The 21,607-nt window shown below is 31.0% G+C and overlaps 1 long non-coding RNA gene and 1 pseudogene across 1 annotated transcript; both read left to right on the plus strand.

The window, feature by feature from the left end:
* The first annotated feature begins 549 nt into the window (after positions 1-549).
* LOC114168592 (uncharacterized) lies at positions 550-5,603 on the plus strand. The gene is made up of 4 exons (XR_003600702.2): positions 550-619; positions 4,466-5,173; positions 5,298-5,378; positions 5,464-5,603. It is a non-coding gene; the product is annotated as an uncharacterized LOC114168592 (long non-coding RNA).
* An 8,657-nt stretch (positions 5,604-14,260) lies between these two features.
* On the plus strand, positions 14,261-15,509 carry LOC146880826 (uncharacterized; annotated as a pseudogene).
* The last annotated feature ends 6,098 nt before the right edge of the window (positions 15,510-21,607 follow it).

Here is a 21,607-nt window from a genome sequence, read left to right on the forward strand (position 1 = left end):
TATTTCTTGAGAAATTAAAAAAAGAATGAAGAAAAGAGAATTACTGCTACTGGGCACACTTTCATTTAAAGTTTTTGTCACTATCTATCTGTCATGTTTCTTCTCTTTAATTTACTTTTACTGATGCATAACAATGCATGTCTCTGATTTTAATACATATATTTATCTGTAAAATCATAAAAGATTTTAATACATATATATATATATATATATATATATATATATATATTGCCACGCCAGCAACTTAATAAAAAAATAGTCCACACACTTGACACAACTTCATGCGAATAGCTTTAATATTTTTTATGCCTAAAATTTGTAAAACAGATTAATATAACTTTTTCTGTAACAATTTAAAATTTAAAATGTCTCAATCCATAAAATAAAATTCTTCAAACTTAAAACAATTACAACTTAAAAATTAAATCCTTTCCATTTAAGATAATGACATATTTCTATATGATTAGCAAATAAAAAAAGGTGATCACTCTTAAGACCCATTTCATACTATAAAAGCTAACATAACTCTTGAAACAAATCAAACTCTCATTTCCTTTCTCTGACATTGATGAAGAAAATATTAGAAAGAACGTAAAAGTTTCTTCTTCTCCATTCCAAGGTAATCTCTAAGTTCATCTTCTCTTCATTTTCTAATAATCTCTAACTTTCTTCATCTTTCAATCCCTTTGCATATTTTTTCTTTTATGAGCAACAAATGTAGAACATAACTTTTTCTTAATCCATTTTATTTCCTAACTAGTTGAAGAAGATCAATCAGGGAAATATGGAAGATTGAAGCTGTAAGATTTTCCAAAGAAAAGTAACAAAGGAAGAAACAAACATTTGCAAAACAGAGTAAAGAGCTTTTCTTTTAGTTTTTTTTACTTAATTAAATACAAATTAAAAAAAAATCTTCAGGAACAACAAAACTTATAAAAAAAATTAAAACTGCAATAAAAAAATAGAAAAAAAAACTTAAAATAAAGTCGTCATGTATTCTGATGACTTTACTTTTTTAATGTACTGAAATTGTTCTCATATAGGATGACTTTGATTTAAAAAAAAAAAAACTGATAAAATACAGGACGACTTCACCTGTAATGTTATCTTGTATCCTGACGACTTGTCTTTATATTAAACAAAAAAGTCAAAGATCCATTTTTAAGAATTTGGATTCAAAGTTGTTTTCTTTAAAATTGGTGAGGAAAAGCTTTCTTGAAGACAAGTTGTTTTCTTGGTGCACTATGAATGCATGGAACATTTACGTAAAAAATGAATCAAAACACTTGAATTTTCATCACTATGCATGGAATATTTGCAGATACTTGTTGAAGTTCAATCCTAGAGCTTTGCTCATCCATTTCCAGTTTCTTTAAAATTTTAAAGTTTTGTTTAAAGAATTAAAAATATTTTTAATTTAGTTAAATATACTTATTAATTTTTTGGACTTACAAGAACATGTTACTTTAATCCATATAAATCATTTAGGTTGTCAAAGTCATTGTTATAATTGATTTAAACTGATGTTTTAATCTATTAAAGTTACTTAAAATATTAATAGTTAGGATCCATTGAGATGTGAATTAAGCAAATAATAACATTGAAAATCATCAGTTCTTAGTTTCGTTTAAAGCTTGCCCAAAAGTGATTTTATTTCTCACCTTTTTTTAATGTATTTTTGTTCTTGTTTTGTGTCTGACTTTGTTCTCGAAAAAATCAATGGCCACTTTTAATTCTTACGTCAAAATAATATTTTTAAGATACACAATATGTGGACCCACTATCTCATTTATGTAGTTGGAAAATGTAATTATTTTTTATAAAATAATACTAATAAGTAAATGCACAAAATAAATTAGAAAACAACTTTTAGGATATATATATATATATATATATATATATATATATATATATATATATATATATATATATATATATATTAATTGAATTTAAATAATAAAATGTAATAGTTTTTTATTTATTTTACTTTTCCATATAAAGATACTATTAATTTGAATATTATTATAAAGATGATTTACTTTAGTTTAGAGTACATATATACACGGACCTATTTGTAATATAATAATTAATTAACAATAAAATTTTCCAACCACATAATTGTATATAAGTTTAATCTAATAGGTTAAAACTTCACACTTTCTTTGGCGCCCTTTTCTTTTTCTTCTTTGTTTCTTTTACACACCCTCAGAATTTAATATAATTTAGAGTTAAGGATATATGTATTAAGTGTTCTTTTTAATATGTAATAGTAAAATACATTAGCAAACGATAAAAATATATTGGTTATGAGTTGAGAAAATGACAAAATCTGAAATCATTTCAAGGAATAATCAAAAGAATTAACTTAATAGCACAGACGAAATATGAGATAAATATCTTTTGTTGGATTAAACTATAAAATTTAGTCTCACAAAGGTAGAAAGGATAATACAAATGAAAATGTACGTGGGTTGTTATAGTATGGTCTATTTGGATACATAGGAATAATATCATATTTAGAAGTAAGGTAAAAGATGTTGAGGAGATCTTTAATCTAGCTCAGGTTAAGACATGAACTTGGATTACTAATAAAGTTCCTAAAACAAGCTTCTTTTATTCGGATTGGTGTTTATGTGCGATTACATGCATAAAATTTGTAGGTCTTTAATTAATCTAGTGGTAAGTATACATAGATATGAAAGCATTATGGATGTTTGGTCTAGCTGGACCGCATGCAATGCGAAAGAAAAATAAATAATCATACACTGTGTATAATACTTGGATGGAGAGTAGGGTAGGGTAGGGTGAAAAGTAGTAATCACAATACAAAATCTTGCGATGCTTTTCATTAGTCTAGGAAATTTAAAATACTTTGTCTATGTACTAACCATTTGGATTCCTAGTCCACATTTGGCTTTTGGTGTTGCAGAAGCTCCTTTTCTTACAATCATAACTTTAGAAACTTCTTGTGACATCCCCAAAGGCATGTTGAATGGTACTATAAGGAAAATAAAAAGAATCCCACATCAAGGAAAAACATGGAACCTCACATCTTTTTCTATAATAAGGAGAAAGTAGGTCATTTTGGTAGCTAAAATTTAGGTAACTAATTTTTAGTAATCATTTTCTTTGGTAGCCAAAATCATAGTAGCTAATTTTAAAGATCAATTTAGTAACCAATTATAATTTTTTGTTGATAATAGTGACTATTTTAGTAACCAATAATTTTTTACTTTGTGAACTGGTATCAAAATTGATCACTATAGTAACTAATAACTTTTGGTCACTAAAATTGATTACTAAAAAAATATTTTCTTGTAGTGTTGGGTTGTTTTAACCTTTTACAAAATACAATATCATCCAATTTAAGTTATATATATATATATATATATATATATATATATATATATATATATATATATATATATATATATATATAATATGGATGATAGCTCAACTAAAATTCAAATGAGAATGAGTTAAAAGAACCACTCTAAAAACACAATTATATGCAACCAAGAGCTAAACCCAATACCTTACATCAACCTATTACAAGATAGAAAGAATACCCATGCATGAGATATGTACATTGAGATGGGTTTGTGTCTTCTATGCTACACCTTAACAAATTTGTTTTGTATCGGTGTGGTAGTTTCAGACATCAAAGACACAAAGGAAGACATTTTTCACATCCATAATGTTATTCCATTCAAAATGAACGGGTAGAGCAAGAACAAATCAACATAGGTTTGAGAATATCCACTTTATACTTGTGTATTGATTCATCTGCCTTTTGTTTCATTATAAATATTCATATGCACCCTACTGTCTTCCTATCTCTTGTTTGTCAACAATCTACCACGCTGAATAATATATCCCTTTTTTCTTGTATACGGAATAAGTAAAAAACTTTACAAATTAATTGAATAATTGTTTAGTTCATTTGAGGTTTGTTGGAAAATTGAATGTAATAACTATACGATTACATGTTATGACTTTATATTGTTTGTCTGTTATTTGAAAATTTTAAAATAACAACTAAAATAAATAAATTTTCCTTGGAAATAACAGAGGAGAAAGAAGTAACATTTATTTTGTGATTATTATTCACAGCTTCTTCAATTACTTAGTGAAACTGTTCTGAAGAAGTTGAGTAGAAAAAATATTAATGGAGCATTGGTAATCTGAACAAAATTTATTCACCCAGAGATAATGAAACAAACATGTAGTTGCTTGCTTCGTCGTATCTCCGAATTTATACACAGGTTAATTGACAGCGTATTATATTTAATAGATGTCCTATTTAATTTTATTACTTAATCAATTTAACGGTTGAACAGTAAAGAAGAATGAAAGACATGCAAAGGTCAAAATAAGTACAGAAATGACAGAAACTGATTCATGCTGATTCAATACACATGCAAATATAATATTTGAGTTTGATCTGAATGTTTACAAATGGCAGCCATGCAAAAGCGTAAGATTCATCGTTCCAAGGCTTCTGCTATGCAACACACTAAATGCTGCTGATATGTATCAGAGGGACCACGATCTATGTTGCCCGGATACGGAAATGGAAACGTGTATGGATACGGAAACGAAAACGAAAATGGGTATGGATACGACATGGATATGAACACAAAAGTTAAATTGAAAAAAATATAGAACACGGGATAGTGTGTATATACATGTTAAATTTGAAACTATCTACTAACACATTGTCAACTACTACAAAGATGAAGCTAATCTATCTATCTAATATCCAATATGTAAAAAATAGTGATAATATAAGATTTGTTCTTTATTTTAATTGTCAAAATCATATGAAAGATAAAAAAATATCTTTCAAACTGGACATAGTGTCTCCTACAAATATCGTACAGATGTCGGTGTTCGATACATATAGACTATTTATGAAACGTGTCAGAGCATCATAGACCAGGATCAATCACAGATATCACTACCAACTAAGCGTTACAAACAAAGTTTGTTGTAATTTGATGTGAAAATTCTGATGATAAGCCTTCTTTATGAGACAAGTTGGAGCCTGGGTACACTATAAATACATGCAAACTTTACGTAAACATTTAGAATTTGATACGTTATTCATAGAGAAACCTCTCAAGAAAACAGATCTTGCAGATACACATTTTGTTCAAGTTCAATCCTAGAGGTTTGTTATTAATTCCATCTTAGTTGTGTGTATTTACTTCTACTGCTTCAGTCTATGCTTCTCTTGTCTTGCAAATGGAATCATTTACTTCCTCACTGAAAATTAATTTTTGCAAATGTTTCAGATAATGAATTTTTCATCTATAATGGCATTGGTTCACTACAACGGTCACATCACGAAAGACCAAAACATGTGTTCAATATATGTGAGTGAAATTAGTAGCTATGTTCGACTAAATAACTACATGACGCTGGCTTTTCTTAAGCGAACAATTTTAAATTTATTCACAGTTTCCGATGGCAAATCGTACACGGTTGATTTGTGTTACCGTTATCCAGTGACAATGAATGAGTTCAAGATTTGTTATCGTTCCATGAGAATTGAAGATGACAATGATGTACGAAGTGTGATTGCTTATGCAAAAAAATACGAAGCTGATGTGCAGTTTGAAATCATGGCGTTTATTCGAGAATATAATAACGACGCACCAACCAATATGATTTGGGAGCTCATGGAAAAAGAACTAAACGATTCCTTGAATATAGAGTGATCCTGTGAATTTCATATACTTTTTTTTTTCTTTAATTTCTATTGTATTTTTTGTTCAGTTTCAAGATATGTTCATCATGTTCCTCTGATTTCTGAAATTTCATCAGCCAGCTATCACAAAAAGTTACAGATTCATAGTCTTTCTCTTTCTCTCGTTTAATTGAAATAATTACGTAAAAAAAAAAACGACAAATTCATAGTGAGACATTTTTTAAGGTGGTCCTCCGCTTAGCCGTCAAGCATGGCGAGGGTTGGTGGCAGCAAAAACGTTAATTGGGATTCATAAAAGTATGTCAGAGCAGCATCATCTGTTTGATTCTTTCTACTGTGTCAGATCAAATACATGCATTGCTAAAACTTAATCGAGAAAAAAAAATCGACGAAAAGTTTGGGCAGTGTAATTCAATTCCTTCTGACAGATGCTTTAATTCTTGGCTTTTATTTTCATAAATTTTCTCTTAAAGCAGTAATATCGCAATTTACCATAGTCTTGTGTTTTGTAACTTACTTCACCATCTCAATGCTACATTAATGTGTTCATGTTAATCTACTTAACATTTTAAACCACTTAGCATGTTGAAATGAAACTTTGATTACCAAAGTAAATGCATATTTGAATACATTAATGCGTTCATGTTAATCTGTTTCAGATTTTAAACTACTTGCATGTTCAAATGGAACTTTTGCTGAGTAAAGTAAATGCATGTTTGAATACACGTTGCATCATCCACGAAGCATAAATTCAGTAACTTTTATGAGTCAAAGATAGTTTTCCTTTTCTTTTTCCATCCATGCATTACTTTTCTCTGTCTTAGATAGATGATGTTTCAAATTTCAATGTTTACGATGGTCAAAATATGATTTTGCTCACAATGTTAATCTTTGTTATCTGTGTAATGAAATGTAATCTATTTAGCTAAAAGTATAAACCTAATTATAAAAGAGATTAGTTAGAGACATACTTTCCATACTATTCTATATATTTTCAAACCAACAGTTGAAGAACCATCATTCAATTGAAAGAAACCAGTGTTAATTTGTTTAGATGAATTAATTTATCCTAACTTTAGTGCAAGGTCTTTTGTAGTGTGTTTTAGTATTTGTTTTTCCTACGTTCTAGATGTGTGGTTTATTTAACCGCATATTATATTGAATCATAATAATGAATCGGTATGGTCTATAGAGATCTAAAGAAACTAACCGGGGTAATTATGAAGGGTGGTTTGATAAAAGTATATATTGGCAAATAAGTGATGGAAACAAATTCAAAGTTTAGAAGGATAGGTGGAACGGAGATATCCTACCTAAAGAAAAATTCCTTAGGTTATACAAAATTTTTTAGCCGAAGTGTTAGATAATAATAAAAAATGGTCGGATGATTTTCAATTGATTCGTATGTGATACTACAAGAAAATCTTCAATTAAAAATCAATTTTAGAAAAAAATAATAATAACTATAGTAGCCAATTTAGATACCAATTTACAAAATTAAAAATTATTGGTTATTAAAATAGTCACTATTATAAATAAAATATTATAATTGGTCACTAATTAATTAGAGACCAATTAGAAACTAAGTTATTTTGGTAGTCAAGACCTAGGTAATTAATTTCAAGTGACTAATTTTCTTTGTTAGCTAAAACTATGGTCTCATTTTAAAAACTAATTTAGTGACCAATTATACTTTTTTATTCATAATAATGACTATTTTGGTAACCAATAACTTTTAATTTTGTAAATTTATGTCTAAATTGGTCACTATAGTTAGTAATAATTATTGACTAGTAAATTGGTTACTATTTAGAAGTTTTTTTGCAATGACCATATATATAGATAGAATTTCATTTTGAACCCATTGTAAATAGACAAATTTGCATTCATGTCCCCACACCATCAGATAATATAAGAGTCTACTAATATAAGGGATAAGAAACGAGCCCACCATCAACCTAAATAGAAGAGCCTAATATCTTTTAAAGGCACAAAGACTGTAAACACATGTTGGACACAAACACCAATCAAAGTATGAAAAAATGCTTTAGGATTTTTATACATTATCCAAGACTATGATTTAAGTTAGGTTGGAGTGAACACTTTGTCAGCATCAACCCTTGTGTACTTAGTACATTGAGTTACATGCATGTTTTAATTAATTTGAGAGTGTAGTTTGGTCTTATTTTTATGATTTGTTGTTCTTGCAGCCTATTCTTTACAGCTACTTGCATTAATGAGAGTTGATAATCATTTTAATTAATTCAATATGTTTTTTAATATTATCATGTATTGCATTGTTAGATGCATTATTATTCAAGGTTACATTTATGATTTCATATATTGGTTAGATTTCATGATTAATTAGCTTTAATCAGGTAGGATTTTATAATTAATTGAATCCATTTTATGTTACTAATGAATTGTATTTGTAATTTTGAGAATCTTATAAGAATAAATACTAATGTAATGAAAAGTTCATAAGTATATTTTACAAAATTAGAAGTACAAATCATTTGTCATCGAACTCAAATGATTATGAAATTCTACATAGTTAGATTTAATTAATCATGATATCAATTTAATTTGTGAATCTAAATACCTCAAACGTAGTAGATCAATAAACATAATGCATGTAGCCATTAATGAAATAAACATAATGCATAGTAGATTAACAAGGTGATAGTCTTTAATATTTAAGTTAATGTTAGAATGTAATTTTTGACACCAATTTTATTTAAACATCATCTAAGAACACATCCTTCTCAAGATTTGATCTGAAATCTGATGCAACACGGTTGTTCTTTCTAGTTTTAAACAATTATAGTTTTTTCAAAGAATCAACGTTAACAAGAAAGGCAAATGATTTGAGTTTGCGATGATGAATTAGAGTGAGTGAACGGTGTAGCATATGTATAACTTGAGAAGAATCTTCTATTGTTCATATTGCATTTAAACCTAATTTTCTTCTTCTCTTGATTTCGATTTTAGGACTGTTAAGTGATTCATGTTTTTTGGATACTGATGGCAGCCATACAATGTTCGTTACAGACTTCTAACATTTTATACATAAAAGACAATAGCTAAAAAAATATATAACAAAGAGGAAGATACAAAAGATAAAGATAAAAATCATATCCAGGTATTTATAAAATCCTGTATACATTTAGACATTTGCAAAATCATATTTATTATTATTGTTCTCATTCTTATTTAAATTTTATACATTTAGAAAAATAAATAAATGTAATATAAATTTATAATTTAATAAGTTGGAAATGGAATCATTTGCTTTGGTTGATGTTGATATTCTCCGAGAAAATTACAAGTTCTCTTTGATATTTGTTCAATATAATTACAGTCAATTGGGCAACCCAATGCTTCTTCTACCATCATTATTCATTTTTCATTTGGATGTTAAAATCAACCACACATTAATCTCATATTATTACCAGGATTACATCTTTTTACGGATTTATAATTAAAAGGAACTATGTTTAACTCCATTTAGGAGTTTAAAATCTTAAAATTCTTTAATATAAATAATCATTATTTAGCATACTTAACTATGTTTGACAAAATAAAGATGAAGAAGGTAGAATAAAATGAAAAAAATTAAAAATATATATTTTTATTCATATATTAATTTATACATATATAACAAAATTAAGAAAATAAATAAATTTATAGCATCAAGTCACTGGCCATTTTTTTTATTTAAAATTATAAACATAAATATTCTATTATTCAAAATATTTGGATATTACGCATTGATTGTGACTGGAACAGTTCAAGATAAATGTCTTAATCCATTCTATAACTAACATGAAGAAGAGTTCAATTTATACAATAATAAACTCATTCATATTTCTTGGATAAAAATGGCGTATTCAAAATTATCATTGTGTTTTCTAAACTTTCAACTTGAAAGTGTTGAAAGTCTGAAATGCACACTAATGAATTTTTGGCTTCCATTTGTATTCAAGAAGGAAGAATCAATTTCTGCCATTACTGCATAACTTTTGAACCTCGCATATGTTTGTTATAGAATGAACGAGGAGGACATTTATCTTGATCTCTTCCACTCACAATCAATACATAACATTCAAATATTTTGAATAATAAAATATTTATGTTTATAATTTCTAAAGAAAAACATAAAATTGCCTAGTGACTAGCTATTAATTTGTTTATTTATTTTTTAATCACATGTAGAATGGATGTGGTATGCACTGGTTTCGATTTTCTGAGTGAGTTTTTCTGTCATGAAATAAAACTGAAACGATTTAACTATACACCAATTTATAGAAACTTCCATATACCTAATTTAATTATCAACTACCACATAATAACTTATAGAATAACTTCATACGATCATTGTATTATTAAATTCATTTCAAACAAAAGGAAGAAACATTTACAAAAGCAAGAGAAGCATAGACTAAAGCAGTGAGAAGTAAATTCACAGAACTAAGATGGAATTAATAACAAACTTCAAGGATTGAACATGAACAAAATGTGTATCTGCAAGATCTGTTTTCTTGAGAGGTTTCGCTATGAATAACGATCAAATTCTAAATGTTTTGATTGTTTTACGTAAAGTTTGCATGTATTTATAGTGCACCCAGGCTCCAACTTGTCTCAGAAAGAAGGTTTCTCAACCTTGCATGTCTGTGATTCTTCTTTATCTGTTCAGCCATTAAATTGATTCAGTAATAAAATTAAATCTGACATCTATGACAGATATTGGATGAATAAATTTTGTTGAGATCACCAATGCTCCATTAATATTTTGCAAGTCAACTTCTCGAGAAGAGTTTCACTAAGTAATTGAAGAACCTGTGAATAATAATCTCAAAATAAATGTTACTACTTTCTCCTCTCTTATTTCTAAGCAAAATTTGTTTATTTTACTTGTTACTTTAAACTATTTTCAAATAACAGACAAACAATATAAAGTGATGACATGTATTGGTTAAATCATATTCTCTTTTTTTTTTTCTGTGGTAAAAGTTTGTTTGTTTTTTCTTGAGGGTTTTCTTTGGTGCATCACAGTTGTAACTGGAATCATTTGCAAAACAAGAATTCTTTGAAAGCAGAAAGGACAAATTTAGTTTTTGATTATTTCAAGAGAAAGGCAGAGAATGCATCTCAGACAGCCATGCATTTGTACTTTGCATGCCAATTTTGTTTTATCAGATCAGAAGAACGCAGAAAACAGTGTTCAGAGGTTAAAATGTAACAATCTATTTGGATTCCATATATTACATTAGCTATTAAAAATTTGATAAAAAAATAACCATTTTAATTAATATATAAGATCATATTTTAGATACAACATTAATCTTGAATGGGATGTGCTCTTAAATAATGTTTTAGTAAAATTAGTGTTAAAATCTACATTCTAACATTAACTTATATATGAGGGACTCACCTTATTAACCTTGTTAGGTATGGATTGAATTAATTGTATTGGTTATAAGAATATTAAAGTACATTCATGTATTGGTTAAATTGAGACGGCATTATATCATTATTTCAAGTCTTTTTGTTCTTGGAATCTATTCTAATTTATGATTATATGCATTGGTGAGATTTAAAATTCATTTTAATCTATTTATAAGATTTTCTCGATATTTATTAATGAATTATGATGTTAGACCTACTTTAATTCATAAGTATATATAGTCACATGTCTTTAAAATACATATCATTTTTTATTTAATCTAACTATGTTATATTTATATAATGTATGTGACCAATAATTTATGATTCTAACTTTGTGAATCATATTATGAAAGGATTAATTTGTGACTTTTTATATATGGTTTCAAAACTAAAACTACAATTCATGCCTGGATCAATTAATTATTAAATTTTAGCCTGAAACCAACAATGACATTAGCCACATGTAACAATATATATAACCATAAATCATAATTTGGCTAACAACAATATGCACGAATCAATATGAAAAAAAAATGGATATCAAATCTCAGCAATATTTATAGGCATAACTCAGGATGAGTTCCAACAACAACAAAATATAATATATTTTCAAATTAACCAACACATGCATGTAAGTTAATATACTAATTACCCAACAAAAATTTTTTTCAGTTCACAATAAAGAACAAGATGAGCTTTTCGTGTAAGAGTTTATGTTTAGAAAATAAATTTTATGAATACTATGCTGTGCTTGTCTTCTTACCTGTCTGCAAAATGAAATGGTTTAGAAGATGAAATAATTGATAATATCATTTGTAAATAACATATTTCTGTCTTACTAACTTTTCGTGTTGTATAAAATAGAGATGAGTATGTTTTTAGTCTATGTACTTACATACAAAATTGGAATTCGTTTCTTCCTCAAAGTTTATACAAAATTCATCCTATACTTATAGTCATGCATGAAATTCGTCCTTCAGAATAAACATCGTTAATTGTTAGGTGACGTGTTTAATGACCATACTGACTAGATCTCCTAAATATTTTTTTATGAGTTTGGTATTAGTATTTTTTATTACGATGAAATTTTTAAAAAAGGAATTGTTTTTTATTATTGTACTTTAAAAAAATGTGTCAAACGATATCTCTGAAGTAGATGGCGATTGATAGAAAAATTCTTGACCATAATTGCCAGTATAAGTATTGTAACCAACAATGTCGTCGCCACGTGACTGCCATGTGTAATTTCAAATAAAAAATATATTTTTTTCTTTATATATATATATATATATATATATATATATATATATATATATATAACTCCTTAATTTTTTTTATGATAATTAACCAAACCATCCTAAATAAAAACGAAGATTTCATACACAAAGATTTCAAAGTGAAATTTTTGCTTTACTAATAAAATTATTTTTATTGAATAAAGTTCAACTCATTCTATATTAAACTTTATCAAAAATTTTAAAAAAAAAGTGCTATACATACTTTAAAAAAATCACTATTACATAGTTTATCACCATCGATATTAAATTAAGTGAATAAATGTTAATTTGAACATAATTAGGTCTCTCATATGACACTCTTTTAGTTTTCACTTTTTCTAAAAAAAAATCACAAACCAAGCCAAGTGACGGAAGGTGATGCGGACATGGATGGAATAAGATTTGTGAGTAAGTAAAAATATATCAATTTTAAGTAGTTTTAAAAATAAACCCTCTATACTAAAGTCATATCAAAATTAAAATAATCTTTAAACACTCTGAACATTCAAATTAATTATAACTCAAACTTAATGTAATAAAAATATCAAAATTTTCAACCCTTACATAACAAAATTAATAATTTTTTGTTAACGTGTTGGATTATATATCGGATATTATAAAATTTTCATCTAAGTTGAGATGGCCGAGTTGGTCTAAGGCGCCAGATAAGGTTCTAGTCCGAAAGGGCGTGGGTTCAAATCCCACTCTTAACAAACATTTCGTTTTTCTCCTCTTTAATTTTTTACTTTTAAAAAATAATAATACATTAATGTGTTATTTAATTCATATGAAATTTTAATGTTATTGAAAATCATATATTAATAAAATATTACTCGTAATTTAATTTGATTTAATGCTAAGAGTTTAGTATTTTTTTCATGAGCAAAGAATAAAATAACATCGAAGATAACCATTCATTTTTTTATTATTTTGAGTTAATAATTCTGAAAGTGATCTTGTTTCTTTTTTAAGTTTTTTCAACGTATTTTTGTTCTTGATTAGGCAATCAAAATATTTCTTATATAGAATTTCACAAACAGTAGTAAAAGAATATTCTATATTATACAAGATTCTGGTGTGGTTGTAAGAAGTTTTCTAAGCCTAAAGTATTTGGGTTTTTTTTTTTTGTGTGTGTTTTTCTTGTATGAATATTATAAAACTTGGAAGTGGATTGATAATTAAAGTTATTGTAAACTCAATACAGCTTGTTGTGAAGGTGAATAGATAAAAATTCATGTTTCTTCTTTTCTTATCTTTTATTAGAATATTGAATTCTCTAAACACTAGTTCATATTTATGAGTGTCTTATGTGATTAAATAAATGTATAAATAAATTAAAAGTGATAGTTTTCAAAACCAATTATTTATTTTATAGAAGTTTAGATAATTAATTAATTTATTAATATTAATAAATAATCTCTTCAAGTTATCTTATTATTTTAATTAAGTTAATTATACTAGCTATAATTATTTATATATATATATATATATATATATATATATATATATATTAACAAATATTCAATTTAGTATGAAACTTTTATTTGATTAAATTGTCAATTCTTTTATTGAATATTTTTTTTTATTTTATACTAATTCTATAACACTGTTCATATATTATGATGCATGTTCTATAAAATTTTGATTTTATATCTATTTTTATGTTTTAAAAAATTGAATTAAAGCTATTATTTATTAAAAATAATTAAAAAATGATAGAATTTTTACAACCACATAATCAACCCTCCTATTTGGCTATATAAATCAAACTGAAAATCCTAAAAGCTCACATCTCACGCCGCTTCTTTGCTCTTTCCTTACTTTCTCCTTCGTATATTTTTGTTGTCGTTGGAAGCTCCTTTCTGAAGCCATAAGTTTTAATATTTCAAATCATTGTGTTTAAAAGAAGTTAATGTTAGTTATTTACGTGTCAATAAGGCTCCTAAAATATAGGGCTGAACAGATTTGAACAGATCTTTTTATTTGTTGCATTATTTACTCCTAGTTTAATGCCATTCTGTGAGCTGTGGCAGTTAGTTTGTTTTATCAGAGTTTGTAAGGCTTATATAAGCCATTCTTTGCATTGAATAAGATATTGCATACAAAACATTCTCTGGTGAGATTTATGCATAATTGTAGTAGTAACAATTGGTATCAGAGCTCCGTAAAGGGCCTGATCCAAAACTGAGTGAACTACGTGTGCAGAGAGAAATTATCCAGATCCTGTGTGAAGAGCGATCTGGTACAGAGTGAGTGAGCAATATAGTTGAGAAGTGTGAGAGTAAGAATGTCCACATCTGAGAAGTTTGTTCAACCGGCCATTCCAAAGTTCGATGGCCACTATGATTTCTGGTCCATGACCATGGAAAACTTTCTGCGGAGTAAAGAACTGTGGCAACTAGTAGAAGATGGCATACCGAAACTTGGAGCAACGCCCACTGAGGCGCAGAGGAGGAATGTTAATGAGGCAAATCTGAAGGATATGAAAGTAAAGAACTACTTGTTTCAAGCTATTGAAAGAGAGATCCTTGAAACAATATTAGACAAAAGCACGTCACAAGCAATATGGAGGTCCATGCAGCAGAAATACCAAGGATCTACACGAGTCAAACGGGCTCAACTTCAAGCACTACGACGGGAGTTCGAATTGCTGACCATGAAAGACGGTGAGAAGATTGATAGCTACTTGGGCCGCACTCTCAGTGTAGTCAATAAAATGAAGGTAAATGGTGAAACATTGGACTCGAGCACAGTAGTCAGCAAAATCCTTAGATCCTTAACTCCAAATTTCAACTATCGAGGAGGCCAACGACTTGAGCACCCTAAGCCTTGATGAACTTCATGGCAGTTTGCTTGTTCATGAGCAGAGAATGGACAGTTTTCAACCTGAGGAACAAGTGCTGAAAGGCACTTATGATGATCGTTCGGGAGCAAGTCGTGGTCGCAATAGAGGAAATCGTGGACGGGGAAGAGGACGTGCGAGGCAATCTTTCAACAAGGCACTTGTTGAATGTTTCAAATGTCACAAACTAGGACATTTTCAGTATGAATGTCCTGCAGTAGAGAAGTAGGCTCATTATACAGCATGTGAGGACACAGAGGCAGAAGATGAGATTTTGTTGGTGGCGTATGAAGAGATGACACAATCTCTTCAAAGAGAAGATTGGTTTTTAGATTTTGGGTGCAGTAATCATATGACTGGTAATAAGCAGTGGTTCACAGAAATTTCTGAAGAAAGGCTCAATAAGAATGTGAAACTTGGAAATGACACAGTACTGAATGTTGCTGCCAAAGGAAATATTCGGGTTCAAATCAATGATGGTATGCATGTTATCTCCAATGTTTACTATGTTCCAGAGCTTAAGACCAATCTCTTAAGTTTAGGACAACTCCAAGAGAAAGGCTTGGCTATCTTAATCCAAAATGATACGTGTAAGATATTTCATCCGGATAGAGGATTGATTATTCACACTACCATGAGAGGAAATAGGATGTTTTATGTGACAGCCTCAATGAATTCCCAGCATTCTAAGTGCTTCCAGGCTGAAGACGATTCTGATAAGGTAACTTTGTTGTGGCATAAACGCTTCGGCCATCTCAACTTTAAGGGACTCAGCACACTTGCAGATAAGCAAATGGTAATGGGTCTACCTTCTCTGAAAACCTCCAAGAATATATGCACTAGCTGTCTTGGGGGGAAACAACATAGAGATGTCATACCAAAGCAAAGTTCATGGAGAGCAGCAATGAAACTTCAATTAATTCATGCTGACGAATGCGGTCCTATTTCGCTAGTGTCACACAGCAGTAAAAGGTACATGTTAAGCTTTGTTGATGATTATTCTCGTAAAACTTGGATTTATTTTTTACATGCAAAATTCGAAACGTTCAATGCTTTCAAACACTTCAAAACATATGTTGAAAAAGACGCTGGTACTCACATTGTGTGTTTACGAACTGACCGAGGTGGCGAATTCAATTCTAAGGAATTTTCAACTTTTTGTAATCAACATGGTATCTCTAGACAGTTGACAACTGCCTATACTCCTCAACAAAATGGAGTTGCAGAACGTAAGAATCGCACCATCATGAATGCAGTCAGAGCAGTACTCCATGAAAAGCAGGTTCCAAAATCCTTCTGGCCTGATGCAGTGCGGTGGTGTGTTCATGTCCAAAATCGAAGGCCATCCTCTGCATAAGATCAAGGGACCCCGGAAGAGGTGTGGAGTGGAGTGAAGCCGTGTGTTGATTACTTTCGCACATTTGGATGTGTTGCACATGTTCATATTCCAGATCAAAAGCGAAGCAAACTAAATGCAAAGAGCCAACAATGTATTCTCTTATGTGTAAGTGATATGACCAAAGCTTACAAGCTCTATGATCCTATTTCAAAGAAGGTCATTATAAGCAGAGATGTGGTGTTTGAAGAAGACAAAAGCTGGAATTGGGATGCACATGTAGATGGAGGTGCACCTTTTGCTCTTGATTGGGGCGACAAAGATGAAATTAAAACTACAGAATCTCCATCCCAACAAATAACAGTCAGCCATGGCCAACCAGAAACACTCAAGCCAACTTCAGATTCAGCACCTACTGATTCTCCAGTTGAAGGGAGGGCACCCAGGACTCGGAGACAACCATGATGGATGACAGACTACGAGACCAACCTATTTGTCGAAGAGGAGAGCTTACTGGCAATGATGATAAGTGATTTTGAAGATCCTCAATCCTTTGAAGAAGCTTACGTGAGTCAGAACTAGAGAGAAGCAATGGACACTGAGATAAAAGCAATTGAAAAGAACAACACGTGGGAACTTGTAGATCTTCCATATGGTGTTAAACCCATTGGTGTGAAATGGATCTTCAAAACCAAATTCAATGAACATGGCCAGGTAGAAAAATATAAGGCCAAGTTAGTGGCCAAAGGCTATGCCCAGCAATATGAAATCAATTACACAGAAGTATTTGCTCCAGTGGCTAGACTTGACACAATAAGAATGATATTAGCTGTGGTAGCTCATCGTTCGTGGGAAGTATTTCAACTCGATGTCAAAAGCGTGTTCTTACATGGTGACCTTCAAGAAGAGGTGTACGTCCAACAACCTGCTGGATTTATCAAAAAAGGCAAAGAAAATCAAGTATACAAACTGAAAAAAGCTCTCTATGGACTTAAACAGGCTCCACGAACCTGGTACAGTAAGATAGAAGCTTATTTTGCCAGAGAACAATTTGTTCGTTGCTCTAGTGAACACACCTTGTTCACAAAAAAGGTTCATGATAAATTATTAATTGTTAGTCTCTATGTTGATGATTTGAATTTTACTTGAAATTGCAAAGATATATGTGAAGAGTTCAAAAGCTCCATGCAGCTCGAATTTGACATGACTGATTTGGGTAAAATGAGACATTTTCTGGGCATAGAAGTGATACATAATGAGTCTGGAATTTTCATCTGTCAAAGACAATATGCACGTGAGGTACTGCTTCGGTTTAACATGATAGAGAGCAATTCTGTTCGAAATCCTATGGTACCAGGAACTATATTGTCCAAAGATGATGCAGGAGCTCCAGTAGATGCCACAAAGTTTAAACAAGCTGTAGGTAGTCTCATGTATTTGAAAGTCACACAGCCAGACTTGATGTTTGGAGTAAGTCTAATCAACAGGTATATGGCTAATCCAAAGGAGTCACATTTGGCTACAACAAAACGGATTTTTAGGTATTTAAAAGGCACCATAGAGCATGGCCCTTTTTATCAAAAAGGAAAGGAAATCGGTCTCACAGCCTACAGTGATAGAAACTATGCAGGAGACTTAGATGATAGAAGAAGCACCTCCAAATCAGTATTTATGATGGGAACTATAGCTGTATCATGGGCTTCGAAAAAGCAACATGTGGTTAGCTTATCTACAACAGAGGCAGAATACATCGCTGCAGCATCTTGTGCATGTCAATGCATTTGGCTTAGAAGAATCCTTGAGCATCTTGAGTTAGAAGAGAAGGAAGCCACTAAAATTTTATGTGACAACAATTCTACAATTCAATTATCCAAGAATCCTGTTTTCCATGGAAGAAATAAACACATTGCAATAAGATTTCACTTTCTAAGAGATTTGGTGAGTGATCAAGTAGTTCAACTGAAATATTGCAATACAAATGAACAAGTGGTTGACGTGATGACTAAAGCTGTGAAGCTCGATCAATTTGAGAAGTTCAGACACATGTTTGGCATAGTTAAAGTTACTGAAATAAGCTAAAGCTTAAGGGAGGGTATGTTAGTTATTTACGTGTCAATAAGGCTCCTAAAATATAGGGCTGAACAGATCTGAACAAATCTTTTTATTTGTTGCATTATTTACTCCTAGTTTAATGCCACTCTGTGAGCTGTGGCAGTTAGTTTGTTTTATCAGAGTTTGTAAGGCTTATATAAGCCATTCTTTGCATTGAATAAGATATTGCATACAAAACATTCTCTTGTGAGATTTACGCATAATTGTAGTAGTAACAGTTAAACGACTACATTTAGAATTTTCTTCTTTAATGTTATCCATACTTTTTTTTCTAAATAACTGTTTTTATTTTTTTCCAGATAATTAAAAGAATGAGTTTACGTGAAACCTTAATTTATAACAGTGGGTATCTGTGTTGGAAAACTTGCTTTTAATTATATGCATTACTAAAAAAAATTATATTTTTTTTCAGTTTTGTTTTGAAGATTTTTTTCGTAAAAAATATGTAAAAAATATATACAAAGTTTGTTGTGAAAAAAAATTTGTTAAAAATTATTACCAACCTTTTTTAAAAATATTTTGTATAAAACAGATTTTTAACAAATTTTGTAAAAAATACTTATAAATTTTATAATTTTATAAAAAATAATTATTTACAATAGAATATTTTTAACAAAAATGACACAAAAAGTTTTTCTTTTTACAAATTTTTATTAACAAATTTGTAAGAAAAAAGTTTTTTTTTTTATAAATTTTTGTTAACAAATTTGTAAGGAAAATCTCATCTAATATGAGAATTTTTAATGATGATGCATTTGGTTTATATATTTTGGATTCTGAATATATTTTTACGTATAAAGCCACTTAAGTATTAATTTTTTTCATTTAAAAGTAAGCATTATGTTTATTTTTAACAACTTTCAATAAAACACTTTATTTATTCATCTGATAAAAGAAGAAACTTTGGCAGAAAGATCTTATTAACAAATAATACCTCCTATTATATTTAGTTTTTGTTTTTATTTATTTATTTATATTCTTCAATTGTGAACAAGTATTGTTTATTGAATATTCATTTACTTTCATTTATTTATTTATATTTATTTCTGGTCACTGGTCCTTTTTATTTATTATATTTATTTTTAGTTATGCAGTGATCGTATTTATTTATTTATACAATTATAAGATTTAATATCAAAATAAAAATTATGATAAATAAAGATTTGATATGTCGTAGCTGGAGATATGACCTTAGGGATTTGAATGAGTATTTATTATTCAAGATGAGATGTTTTTGAGTTACTTTGTTGACCATGTTGAGACTCGTTTATTCTTGGGTTACTTTGTTGACCATGTTGAGACTCATTTATCCTTACTAACACCACTACAAAATATAATAAATATAATACGTTTATTATAGTTGGAGGTGTAAACCTTGGGGATCTAAATGAGTTTTAGCTCATTTATCCTAACTAGCCACCGCAAAATATCCTAACTAGCTCACGTCTAACGTCTCACGTCTAACGTCTCACGTCCCACGCTCGACGTGTCACATCTCACGTTCCATGTGTCACACCTCACGTCCCACGTTCCACGTCTCACGTCTCATGTGCCATATCGTCCCACATCTCACGTCTCACGTCGCACGTCTCACGTCTCACGTCGCACGTCTCACGTCTCACGTCTCACGTCTCACGTCTCACGTCTCACATCTCACGTCTCACGTCTCACGTCTCACGTCTCACATCTCACGTCTCTCGTCTCACGTCTCACGTCTCACGTCTCACGTCTCACGTCTCACGTCTCACGTCTCTCGTCTCACGTCTCACGTCTCTCGTCTCACGTCTCTCGTCTCACGTCTCACGTCTCACGTTTCACGTCTCACGTCTCTCGTCTCACATCTCTCGTCTCTCGTCGCACGTCCCACGTCCCACGTCCCACGTCTCACGTCTCACATTTCACGTCTCACATCTCACGTCTCACGTCTATCGTCTCACGTCTCACGTCTCACGTCTCACGTCTCACGTCTCACGTCTCACGTCTCACGTCTCACGTCTCACGTCTCTCGTCTCACGTCTCACGTCTCTCGTCTCACGTCTCACGTCTCACGTTTCACGTCTCTCGTCTCTTGTCGCACATCCCACGTCGCACGTCCCACGTCTCACGTCCCACGTCCCATGTCTCATGTTCCACGTCTCACGTCTCACGATCCACGTCTTACATCTCACGTCTCACGTCTCACGATGTCCCACGTCTCACGTCCCACGTTCCACGTGTCACATCTCGCGTTCCACGGTCCACGTCCCATGTCTCATATCTCACGTCTCACGTCTCACGTTCACATCCCACGTCTCACGTATCACATATCGCATCTCACGTTTCACGTCTCTCGTCTCACGTCTATAGTCTCACATCTCTCGTCTCTCGTCGCACGTCGCATGTCCCACGGCCCAAGTCTCATGTTCCACGTCTCACGTCTCACGATCCACGTCCCACATCTCATGTCCCACGACGTCCTACGTCTCACGTCCCACGTTCCACGTGTCACGTCTCACGTTCCACGTCTGACGTCCCACGTCTCCCGTCTCATGTCACACGTCTCACATCCTACGTCCCATATCGTCCCACGTCCCACGTCCCATATCGTCTCACGTTTCACGTCGCACGTCTCACATGTCACGTCGCACATTTGACGTCCGTCTCACGTCGTACGTCTGACGTCTCACGTGTCACGTCCCACGTCCCAACTCTCACGTCTCACATCTCATATCTCACGTCTATCGTCTCACGTTGCACGTCTCACGTCGCACGTCTCATGTCGCACGTCTCACGTCTTACGTCTCACGTTTCATGTCTCACGTCCCACGTCTTCTGGCGTCTCATGTTCCACGTCGTGTCACGTGCCACGTCCCACGTCAGAAGCTACAAAATTGAATTTG

The sequence above is a fragment of the Vigna unguiculata genome, chromosome 11 (assembly GCF_037176805.1).
Source record: "Vigna unguiculata cultivar grain cowpea cultivar isolate G323 ecotype 2 chromosome 11, ASM3717680v1, whole genome shotgun sequence".
In the NCBI taxonomy this organism is placed as follows: Eukaryota; Viridiplantae; Streptophyta; class Magnoliopsida; order Fabales; family Fabaceae; genus Vigna; species Vigna unguiculata.